Raw genomic sequence first — 12,999 nt, 5'->3', positions numbered from 1 at the left:
CAGTGGTTAACCACTGGCATAATTGCCCAGAAAGGCTGTACAATCTCCACCCCTGAAGATTTTCAAAACATGACTGAACAAGGCCCTGAGCAACCTAATCTAACTTTGAAGATCTGAGCACAAGTTTTGACCAGATGACTTCCAGAAGTCTCTTCTAACCTAATTTATTCCATGACTCTACAATAGCTGGATTCCTTCGATATAATTCCTGCTGTATTCCCCAGCGAACTGAACTGAATCCTTTGTCAGTATTGTTTTCACAGGCACACCTTTCATAACCACCACATATATCACAAAAGAGATAAAAAAAGTCCAACAGTGAGAGGAAAAATTGAAGCAAAACAATGTGCAAGAGCTACACAAAAACTTCAGTGTCTCAAAGCTGCTGGTTGCTGCTAGTGTTGGCATGAGAGGAAGCATAAAGTGGATTAAGTGTGAGGACAAACAATCGGAGGCATTCTGCTAGCAGAGTCTCCTGTCATCCTCCCGCTTCCTAACATGACAGTGATCCAAGCTGTGCAGAGTCTTGGATGAGGCTCCAAGCGCTGAATCACTTTGACTCCCCTCACTCCCCTGCAATGATCACACATAGAAAACAGACATGACTGAGAAAGACTCGGGCCAGTTTATAGAAGGAAAGTCACTTTTCAACACAACCCTTCATGAAAAAGGATTGTTTGGTTTTGTCACTTAACAAACACCCCGATGGCCTGATGAGAAACATACTTGTCAAGTTGAGTTTCCTTCCTCAGGCTTGAGGAAGGTGGGTTTAGGAAACTAGTTGCTGCCGAAAGGTGGTGGAAAGCCTTGAGATGGGTCTGTCCCTTTGTGGCCTTCCTCCCTCATGGCCCCCAGTCTTATTTCAGTGCCACGATGCTGCAAACAAGTGACAAACATATCTTCCCTGCTGCCAGAAAAATGCATTGACAAGGTAATTTCTATATGGAGTGAAACCTTTTGTACTAGAAGAATATTAAGGCTGCAAAGTGAAACTCTTACAATGGTGTAATATTAACTCTATTCTCTCTTTAGTATGAATGAGGATATGCCTAACTGGCATTGGCTCCTATGTACGTGGGAGATGGACCCTGGGCTAGATCAATCTGGTAGCACAGCAAATGGTTAGTGAATAGGTGCTTGGGTGAAGAGTGGGCACATCTCTATAGGAATTCTAAACTGTGCTAGGGCACAAGCACAGCTCATTTTCACACTTCTGCCATGGGCAAATTTGTGCACTTCACATTTCCCGGGTGCAGTCTGAGAGTTAACGCAGGCAGGTAGGAGATCTGCAGTGAGAGTTAAGAGTGTTTAATGGTATGGATACAACCACAGAAAGTGTAAGTTTAGGAGTGTAAATGCATATCTGTGCTTGGCTTCTAGCCCTACTTGTCCCTGTGCCTTAGACCTCATCCTCAGCCTTGATCACATCTTCCTTGACCTCCGCTTCTTACCAGCTTGTTTCAGCCCCGCCTGCTCCCATCCCGCAGTGTTTCCCTGCCCTATGCATTCTGCATTGGTGCCACTTTCCCTCCGATCCCTGGCTTTGCCCTATCCTGTCTCTTGGACGTGGTTTAGAACATGTCGACGTACAGGCTTTCCCTGTGTTCTTCAGTCATGATCTTGCTTCGCCTCTTAACACACTCATTACTCCTGTGGTGTCTGACCTCATTTTGCCTTTATTTTTACCACTGATTCCAGACTGACCGAACTAGTAGGCAGATCTGTATTGTTACACTAAAGCTGTTTTCCTCAGGCTGCAAATCAGAGAAACACTTCAGTATGTCCTTAAGTCTATCCCCCTCGGTGTGCTTAAGCACGTTCTCCTGTTGTCCTGAGCAAGGAGGATGCCTGCTGCTGAGCGAGGCGGGATTGCGTAGTGAGCTGATTTAGGCTCCTGAGCAATGTGGAACTGTTCAGAGCCTGGGCAGGACTGATGTTAAATTGCAGATGAAAACAGCAATCTGTCAGCAGTGTTTTTCCTGTTGTTATTGTGGTCCAGACAGTTGTGCTGCTGAAAGGCCAAAAGTCACCAAAGAATATGAAGGAAGGAGACCAATAAATAGAGGTCAAGGGGAATATTCAGTATACTGTAATCTAAGTAATAAAACATAGGGAGAAAAAGGGGGCAGGCTTTACTAGGATGAGCCTAGTCTATGCTCAGGGATAACCCACCCAAGAAATTGGTGATGTGGCACAGCCTGGGGAAAAAGGGTGTGGAAGCAGCCATGCCTAAAGCTGGAATTAACACTAGCTCTGTCAAGGTTGCCCTTACTTGCGCTTAGTATCATACTGAATCCAAGATCTGCATCAGAACTGTTTCATCTGTGTTGGCCAGACTTTGAGACCTTGATAATCATTGTTTCCTATTTTGCACCTCTGGAGTTGGCCTTTTGTGGTTTGACATTGTTTTTCTTTGCTTTTGCACGATTTGCCCTTCCCCCACCCCCCACCCCCCCCCCAGCTAAAACCAGCAATTTTTTTTGAAGTTTGAGAATATTTTCTCAGGTGGAGTGAGCCCACGTGAAGCTGCAGCAGCTCAGTTCCCTTGGCAAGTGAGAAATCACTATAATTACTGTCCATGGTCCCCCCATCTCTGGGATTTGGGCGGCTTCAGGCAATGACAGGTAGGTAGCAGCTTCACGGTTACCAAGAACAGGTTCAAGCATTACAACCATTTCTCACTCCTTTCACCTAGAGGAACCAAATTGCTGCTGCCTCCTGCCTTGCTCCCTTCAAAGCCTTTGGTCTTTGCTTGGGCATCACCAATTTGAAGTTCTGCTCGTTACACACGTGCCAAATAATCCCACTTTAACAAGCCAAGCCCATTGACTACAGAAGGACTGCTCATGTGCTTCAATTTGCATGTGTTTACATGCAGTGCTCCACCGGGCTTTGCCTTTGGGTTACTACCACAGAGATTGATGGGAAATCTCTTTGGAGAGTAAAAAAAATAATGAAGCATATGTCTAGCAGGATTTCATCCCAGTCTTAAATTACATAAACACTCTTATAATAAGCATCTTCGGTAAAACCCATGACCTAGCTGTGCCACTTTTCTTGCAGTACTTCTATTCCTGGATCCATTCTGCTGAGCTGTAGGAAATTTCCTGAAGCACCTAAGTAAGCACCTCCTCAGGTCGCACTCGCACAGCAGTCAACAGAGAGAGGTCAGCTCCTCCAGACATTGTGTCCGATCTTAACTCAGCTCTGCTCTGGATGCGGAGTCAAAGCCTGTCTTTCTTCTGGGACCATACTGGGAATTTACAGTGATTGGGCTCTGAAACTAGCCTTGGTTAGGTCTCTAGAGCTGGGGGCAGAAGGGGATACCCTCAGGTCTTAATGCCTAAGAATGACCTGTAAGGTTATTACTAAAGCCCTTGCACACAAAACTCCCCCTGTCCTTGAGCTGGTTGTTCAAGGTTACTGAACTGGTCCTACTCCTGCTGCAGCTCCTTGCGTGGGTCCTGAACCAGAGCCATGGGCTCGAGCGGGGCTGCGGGTGGCTGCAGCCGTCTGTCCTCTGTGCCCAGAGCTGTGAGATCAGAGTCTGAGCATCCACATTCTCCACGCGGATGGTTTTGCACTACACGTAAAAACTAGATTATTTTCAGTGAAGAATCATGTATCACACAGCAAGTTAAAAAGGCAAAAACCTTGCCCTTTAGGAATTAATTTCTAGCTATGGAAAATAACAGATAACGTATCCACAACAAAAAAGTAGAAAATAACCGCAAGAGTTAAATCTGATGAGTACAAAATGCTGCATTAACTGTAACTCAAGATACTGACTACGTTTGTTGAAATCTCTCTCACGCAGAATTTTAAAAGACTAACATTTAAAAAAGTAATCTCTTCCCAGATATTCTGTATTAATAACTATTTACATAATAAGTTATTGTAAAAGATATATACATAACATACTTCTTTGAAGATGTGGACTGGATAACTTGGAATAAATCCTACCTCATTTAATACAGATTTTCTGAGACGTGTAGAAAAATGAGAGTCCTGAAAAACCTGGAAAGAATTCAAGTCTGATGAAAAACAAAAATATTATATATGATTAAATTTTCCAACCAGCTTTAATAAATATACCGATATTTAAAACAGAGCAAAACAAAATAGTGAGGTATGTCAACATTTTTCAAGGCTTCTAATCATTTTTCAGAACATGAATACTGCAAATTTATATCAAATTATCATTGTTCCTTTCTGTTCCTAAAATGACTGTAAAGTAATTGAAAAGGTAAAGCAGTATTGGAACCTGCTGTTAAAAGGTACTAGAACACTTACATCCTTTTAATTACAAAGAAAATAAAATGGAGATCACTATAATGATCAAGTAAAAATGAAAAACTAAACTAAATACAGCAAGAAAAATATTTTTTCATAGCAGGGAAGTGAAAAGCTAAAAATAATGTTTTGTATAGGTTCATTAATAAGATAAATAACACTTTTGCCTTTGAAGTCCATACTCACGTAAAGTGTTCTAAAATCCCCATCTTTTAAAATCCTGATTTTTGGGGCATTTCAACATATGAACATATTTTCTGCATGTAGAATTCAGTCCTTCATTTGGTGAACGCAAGTTTTCAAGATGTAGTACCTGAGGTTCTGGAAATATTTCATTATCTTTTTCAGAGCGCTCTTTCTAGACCGTCACTCATACTTTTTAATTTTAAACAGAGTTGAAAAAGGGAAATTAAAGCAAAACAGAAAAGAAACTGAAACATGAGTCTGTTCAGCTGCGGCACAGCCTGTCTGTTAAAGGAGATCTGAACACTAATCTCATTGTTGATTTACATCAGATTCCTTTGACTTTTGTCTGAGTCTTTACTGAAACTGTTCAAATCAGTTTGTAAATGTAGGTTGAAGGAGCAATTTATACCATTATCTTGACAGGCAGCTCAATCAGGATAATTCGTTGAAAATATCTATTTAAAACTCATCATAGAGACAGAGCATTTAATGCTTTCCTTTTTCAAATAAGTGAGGATCATTTACTGAGGAAATGGGAAATTGAAACACTTTTTTTTAAAAAAAATTTATTTTCTAGAAAACAGATGTACTTAAAGTCTTATTAGCTTTCTTTGCATTGATGTGATAATGCATAATGCTTTGCAAGTCTTGAATGAGCCTTTTTAAGGAACCTATAAAAATTACTTGCAAATTTTAAAGTTCAAATGTTTGAAAAATAAATGTTTACCAAGTTATAGTAAGAGAAACAGTGTTCAGAATAACAGAGAATTATTATGACTTTAAAACACAGGTACCAATTCAGCAAATCAGTTTAACGTGTGGTTAGTAGGTGAACAATTCCCTTAAATTAAATTTATAACGAACTCCGCCACTGCCATGAAGTTCAGACATCTAAACCAGGAATCTTTCCAGCGATTAATTAAGTAAGGCACTTGCTTTCAGAGACCTGCTTTCGCACATGCTTCAAATTTAGGTCCTGGATAGAAGCGCAGGTTATCTGAACTGGCTCTTATCTATTAACTTCAAGGATAGATTTTTCCTGATGATTTTGCTGCTCAGGAGGCCTTATTTGCAATTCTCAGGTGAATCTTCTCATCACCTTATAACATCAAGGAGGGCTAGCAAGTTTGCAACCTCTGATAGCATGGCAGGAGCCCTAAACTTTATGCAAACTGGACCTTTTGCAGGGGTGCAGCTTTTGCCAGACTTTGAAGGCTGCTCTCAAGTCAAAATCTGAGGGGCTGGCAGTGAGATGCAGGAAGGATTTTTATGAAAGGTGCTAGTGAAGAGCAGAAGGCTGCTAAAAGGGACTTCTGCATATTGGTATGAAAGGAAAACCCCGATTGTTTGGAAAACTTTGACTGTCTAAGGGGACATAATTCTTTATAGAAGGTGCCCAAATGTTTTGCAGATGAAAGGCCTATGAAGGAGTTAATGTGCTGTTATTTCACTAACAAAACTAAGGCACAGAAAACTTTCTTTCCTAGTGTCACAGAGGCAGCCAGTGGTAGAAAGACTCCTGATCTCTGGTTCTATACTGCTGCCACTGGGATGTGTTCTCATTGCTTCTTCTTTTCTTGAGGAGTTATTAACATATTAACATATCTCATAATAAATAGACACCTGTGATAATTTAAAATGTACTAGGGAAGAAAACGGGAGCAGAGAGTGTTAGTTTGAATCTGCCATTTCAGTAAAAACGTCTTAATCTTTTCGGTTTGCGTGTAAAAACAGTGGAAAGGTTAGTGAAAAAAGTGAAGGCACAAAGAAAAGGTTTTTAGTATTTATGAGAATGGGCTTTTTCATAAATGTGTAGACAACTGGACAGATGGAAGAAGCAGAGGGTTTTCAGGGGCAAGAGGCTCTTCTCATGTCCAGTGGGACACCTGAGTCCAGCAGGTTTGCCTGGGGGTGGCAAAAGTGCCTTTACTGTGGAATCTTAACCTATTTTTGGAGGAGGTTTTAAGCAGATAAGGACTATTTAAACCTGTTGATTTAAAGGGCTGCTATTCAGCACAGAATGAAAATGATGAGTTTTTCGAACAGCGAGATACAATGACAGAAATTGCACAGCAGCACTGGAGAATAAATACACGCGTTTCATGCTGATAAGCATCGGGGTACAAACTGAGTATGAAGATAATTTATATTTGTTTTTCTTTGGCTATTATGAACTTTGATGATTTTCATCCTAATTTAATAGCACAATAAATCATTTTTATGAACGTCATGCTCTTTAATTGCTTCCTTGTTAAAATGTGAGCTAATTGTCCTTGGTCTTGAAATAAAACTTCAGGGAGAATAAAATACTGTTCTGAATAACCCAAGTCTCTTAAGTTCAACAAAGTTGCAGCGAAGTGCAAATGTCAGAACAGCCTGCTGTTGTGTTCCTCGCTGGAAATGATAAAACCAAAAAGCACTGCTGCGAGTTAGTCGTTGCTGTTGGCTAAAGGGCTGTGGCTGAAGAAATTCTAGCGCTAAGACCTAGCCTCTGACCACCTCTGCCTTTTCTGACTGTAGCAATGACTAACGCTGAAAGCTCACTTATCTAGGCAGGCCTGTACACCTGCGTTGAACATGGTGGTGCTACCCTCTCACAAATATAGCGGTTTCTGAAGAGAAAGAGCTTTGCTGCTCAAAAACTCATATGCCTGCTCCTTGGGAATGACACCAAAGAATACCTTATAAATGAAGTATGCTTCCCATTAGGGATTACAGCATCATTTGATCAAAGTCCACTGGAAATAGCTCTTGGCAGCACAGACGCTCTCTGTAACTCTTCACTTGCTTGAGTCTGATTGGCAGAGTTGGGAAAAGAAAAGCTGTCTTGAGGGCTAGAGGAGAGAAGGACACAACAGGCTTTTTATTGTTGTTTTTGTTTTTCTCCTTGTTTTAAGGAATGACTGTGTGAAATTGGTTTTTTGGATGCAGAGAAAACATTGGCAATGGGCTTATTCTTCTATGGAGCTGATTGTGCCCTACATGCTGGCTCAACTTGTAAAAAGTAATGCAATACAGGCATCGCTTGAAATTAAACAATTTTTTTGGCAACTCTGGTGAAATATATTGTCATTGTTGTAGAGCACCGACACACTTGATAGAGTTAAAGAATGTTTGGAAGACTTCAATCTCTCTCTGGTTTGAGTTTAATGAAATCTGGGCAATCAAAATGTCTACCTGGCAGCTTACAAGAGACACTGCGTGTTCATTATTTTGTAGTTAAACTCTCTATCTGCCCCTATGTGCAAGGCTACAAATTTGTATACATTTTTATATAGTCTATTTCCATTGTAAATTACCCGTAAATTAGATACAGACATTTAGGCACCTCGGAGGGATTTTTCAATCTCTATTTTGGTATTAGGGATAGATGCTGCTAACTTTTGTACATTGGTTCCTCTCTTGCGAAGATCAGTGCTTGAAGCTGAGAGAAAAATACATCACTCCACTGCCTCTTCTTCCCATTCTATGGGCTATAAATCATAACATTTAAAAAGATGAAATACTGGTGCAGTGCCATTATTTATGGCTTTTGTTTGAAGACTGCAGAGCATCTCACAAATTTAAATTGATCCTGACAAAACCTCAATGAGTTATTACACCACTAAACATGTCCTCCATAGAGATGGCAAAACATAAGTGATATGATTTATAAAAACATCCATACCCCATAGTACTCTCTCCCCTAATACATTGTATGCATAGTCCAAGTTACATAGGTTTGAGTCAGTTTTCATGTTGCACATAAATCTACAATGCCGTTAAGACCAAAGGCAGAGATAGATGAAGCAGAAAGCAGATCCCGCTTTTCTGCCATATTGTGCCTGTCACTTCGGTGTTTGCACTTCAATACAAGAAAAATAAGGACCAGTTCACTGACTTTATTGGACTTTGTCTTGATCCCGGGTGATGGTACCTAGCTAGTTTGGACACAGAGGTGCATACACATTCAGTTTCCCCCATCAATGGAGAAGGTGAAGTCCTGCTCTCAGCCTCCTCCCCTTACTTGAAAATTGTCCGATTGTTAGTGTAAGGGTCATGCAATTTTTTTTTTTAAAGCTGTAAAAGCATGGCTCCTAGAGAGCGCTGTAGAGAATGGAGGACAGGAGTGCCTCTCCAAATTTTTCGGAGAGGTCTTCAGGCCTCTCTCACCCCTTTTGTCTCCAGACACACATGTTCCAGTCCATTTTACTTTTATTTCCTTTTTGTGAGTGTAATGTGCAGATTACACAGCTGTCTTTTGGGTTATTAAATGGGTTTTTATAGTTTAAATATATCTCGTGTCTGTGTATGTAATGGTCCCAACATGTTTATGACAGGTTATGTCATTGATTCCCTTGTTAGGGAAACTAACAAAGCTTCTCCATTAGCTTAAGAGGCCTGGGAATTTTGTGCATCCTGTTCTTGTTGCTGTATGTCAGTGCTGGGCAGATTGCCATTATACCTCTGTGCATAATTCACTGGTTAAGAACATGTGAGTATGTCTCCCTCTAATGTGTGGCTCCAACAACAACCTGCTCATTCCCCAAAGCCAATGAAGGCAGTCTTGCCAATTCTTGGGATTTTATTGTGAGTCCCTTGACATTTGGTGTGTGCCTTAAAAAACACAGCTCCTGGAGTTAAGATGAATGCATAAGAACCTCAGCTTTCCCTTGAAAAATAACATAAAATAACATATTCTAAGCCTTCCTGTTGTGGAAGTGTTTGGAAGTGGATCCCAGTGGTTAAAACCCTAGACAGTAAATGCAATCAGCCCCAAATGTGTTATTAAAATCATATCTTGTGGTGTGATTTTTATTTAAAGAAAAATTCATGAGTATGGGAACCTGTCTGTAACTTTTGGATGGCTCAAGCTGGCAATGTAAGAGATGCTGTTCCTGTTCAAGTGCTGGGCTTTTGTACTTTTGATGCTAAAATTCCCATGCTTGATTCCCAATGACAAATATAGTGCTGATCTGCGCGCTACTCGGCATTTGTCTCATCTGCAGCCAGCAGCCTTGGGCCAGCCTGTGGAACTGAAATCCAGGTATGTTGCACTTAGTCAAGGACAACTCTGCTTTAGTTTGTTTGCTTGGAAGAAAGATCAGACCTGTGCAGGTGCTAAGCAAATTCCTCCCTGGTTACATCTGCGTGATTTAGAGAGACCTCAGCTCCTTTGGTCTCAGCTCCAGAAGACACACAGCCATGTTAACACAGCAATGCTTTCTGGTTAATATATCCTGCTTTTCAGCATGGTAGTTAGTTTGAGCACTCTGCTACACTAATACAGCTTCCAGACGGGAGCTGGGTTGAATACGGTCAGCTTGTAATTTTGGGTAGAGTGTGTTGACCTGTCCGCACCACTGTAAGTAGACTTACCTTAACACTGCTCAGGGAATTTTAAATCTCTGCCCATACACGTATCTACAAGCACCCTCTCACCTGGACTGGACTTTATGAAGATCACAGTCTTTTCATCAGAAATTGTCACTTATAGCACCTTCAGCACTGTCTTGATGATTCTTATAGCACGAGTTCTTGATATTCTTCATCTTGCTGCCTTTTTCCATCCTTTTCCGCCTTGGGTTGAGCCAACACCTGTGCTCCCATATGGGCAAATTTGGCAGGTCCAGGGGATGGATAACAGGCTCTGGAATATATTTTTCCAACTGTGTCATCTGGCTTATAGGAGAATGCTGGCTTAGCTGTACTGCCAGTACTGGAATGACTCTGAGCTGTCTCCTAGTCAAATGGTTGTAGAGCTGGCTGGCTTGCTTTGTTTTCCTGGACAGTGTATTGCCTTTTTTTTTTTTTTTTTAAATATATATTTTTTTATTCCCTTTTCACTGTGAGAAATGTGGTCCATATGAAACATCTGACATTAAAGCCTTGTTTTAAATTCCTTCTGCAGTCTGTGTGCTAGGTCTATTAAGATAAAGGGAAGGTTTTTTTCCAGTGTCTGTATATGTTCTTCTTGTAGCTGGGAAAGGAATTCTAGGAACTACCTGTGTCTCTGCTTGCGAACATCCAAATCTGAGCTCTAAGAATGGGAGTAGATTTCCTACTTGCAAAACCACAGCTGTGGTTAATGACTGTAATGGAGATGAAGCAGCACATTTTCTTGCAAACATTAATAACTCCTGTGCACATTGTCCACATTTTGCAACCACATTTTCAAACCACTCCATGTTTTGCAGAGGACAGCTGCTTGAGGGAAGCCTCTCTTGCTACCAAATGCTGGCACTTTGTTGTAAAGGTCTGCACTTGATTTAAAGGGCAGAAGTACAACAGGCCTGGCGGCCCAGCACTAGAAAAATCAACAACCAAATAAATCAGCTAGCTGTTATTGATCTTAGTTTCCCCAAAAATGGTATTGAACTTCAGCATTCCTTGGGCTGAAGGGAATGAGAAGTTCATTTTTGAGTATGTGCCGTAGTGCATATGTCAGTATTTGCCACTGACTTTCCCTCATCACAGCCATCTGCAACCCTCCTGAACAAAATCATGTGCAGCATTGTATTTAATGTTCCTGAAAGAAAAGGGAACATGTAATAATTATTTTAAAACAAACACCGAAGGGACAAGTACTGTGTTCTTTGGCTTAATGCATACATGGATGAAATCATTTTTCTGAACAAGCCTGCCAATGTCTTGTTTCAAAGTCTGAGCCTTGGAGGAGGCCTGCAATCACTGAATGAAGTGTCGGCCATCCCTCCCTGCTTCCACCCTGCTCCCGGCTCCCCAGCAGCCCAGCGAGCTGCAAACCACAGCCACAGCAGCATGATGGCCATGGCTAGCAGGCATGAAATACCTGCTCAGCATAAAAATGTAGCAGGGGTGACAAACCTGAGAGTGTCCTGGTGCTGTGCAGCAGCCGGTTCAGCTGCCCTCACCCTGGCTGCAGACTTTGCCTCCGTCTCAACATGGAGCAAATGTGCTGAGTTCAGCAACGTGATGAATGCACTCTCTGGTGCGTGGCTTCCCAAGTGTGGGAAATCCTCCGTTGTTGACTCACTGGCTCCAAGAACTTGTGGGGAATCAGCCTTTCCCCTGGGGCAGCCTGGGGATGTGTGGGTCCTCCTGTGGGTCCCGTGCCAGCCGGCTGCCCACCCCGCCTTGCACATGAACCACTGTCGGCTGCACCATCAGGGGGGCTGCAGAAGGTCTAACCCCAGTGTATGTGCTTCAGCTCCTGCCACGGGCAGAATTAGCCAACTGTGCAGGTATAAAATCTGTTGTCTGTCCCTCCCTTCCTCCCTTCCTCCCTTCCTCCCTTCCTCCCTTCCTCCCTTCCTCCCTTCCTCCCTTCCTCCCTCCCTCTTTCTTTCTTTCTTTCTTTCTTTCTTTCTTTCTTTCTTTCTTTCTTTCTTTCTTTCTTTCTTTCTTTCTTTCTTTCTTTCTTTCTTTCTTTCTTTCTTTCTTTCTTTCTTTCTTTCTTTCTTTCTTTCTTTCTTTCTTTCTTTCTTTCTTTCTTTCTTTCTTTCTTTCTTTCTTTCTTTCTTTCTTTCTTTCTTTCTTTCTTTCTTTCTTTCTTTCTTTCTTTCTTTCTTTCTTTCTTTCTTTCTTTCTCTCTTTCTTTCTTTCTCTCTTTCTTTCTTTCTCTCTTCTTTCTTTCTTTCTCTTCTTTCTCTCTTTCTCTCTTTCTCTCTTTTCTCTCTTTCTCTCTTTCTCTCTTTCTCTCTTTCTTCTCTTCTTCTCTCTTTCTTTCTCTTCTTTCTTTCTTCTTTCTTCCTCTTTCTCTCTTTCTCTCTTTCTCTCTTTCTCTCTTTCTCTCTTTCTCTCTTTCTCTTCTCTCTTTCTTTCTTTCTTTCTTTCTTTCTTTCTTCTCTCTTTCTTTCTCTCTTTCTTTCTCTCTTTCTCTCTTTCTTTCTCTCTTTCTTTCTCTCTTTCTTTCTCTCTTTCTTTCTCTCTTTCTTTCTTTTCTTTCTTTCTTTTCTTTCTTTCTCTTTCTTTTTTTTGCACCCCATGAGACAACCCGAAAGGCACCAAGATGGTGTGGTGGGAGTGACATGGAGAAGGGGCTCAAGTTCAGTGTGTAGCGTAGACAGGCTATGCTGGAAATCACTTACGTTTATGCGGTACTCAGCGCGCACGAGAAGGGCCCATTAGACTGAATATATGAAGGTGCTGGGATCCCCGTCAATTATTCATGGCCACCCGAGGTCCAGCATGGTGAAGTCCAGGATAATGTCTAGCTTACATGTATTTCAAGTGTATTTAAATTTTTTTTTTTGGCGTTGATAGGCACAGAGGAATTGGCATTCATGAGTGTGATTTTGCACAGTCGCAGGAGTCCGGGCGTGATGACCTTTGCAGTGTCCTGGCCAGGCCGGTACTCCTGTGCTACCAGTGTTGGGAACAGAGGACCAGGAACTTGGCAAGGGCATTTACCACCTCTTGGCAACCACTGTCCAGTTTAATTTTTAATTGTCTCCGAGGCCAATCTCAAGATATCACCAATGCCCTCAGAGGGAGTTGCATCAGCCTGTATTCAGAAATCACAGTGAAAACTCAAACTTTGCTTTGGCATTCATTCTGAGG

This window comes from Leptosomus discolor, chromosome 2 (genome assembly GCF_034619465.1).
Source record: "Leptosomus discolor isolate bLepDis1 chromosome 2, bLepDis1.hap2, whole genome shotgun sequence".
Classification (NCBI taxonomy): domain Eukaryota; kingdom Metazoa; phylum Chordata; class Aves; order Leptosomiformes; family Leptosomidae; genus Leptosomus; species Leptosomus discolor.
The sequence above is the reverse complement of the archived record's forward strand: the minus strand, read 5'-3'. Positions refer to the sequence as shown.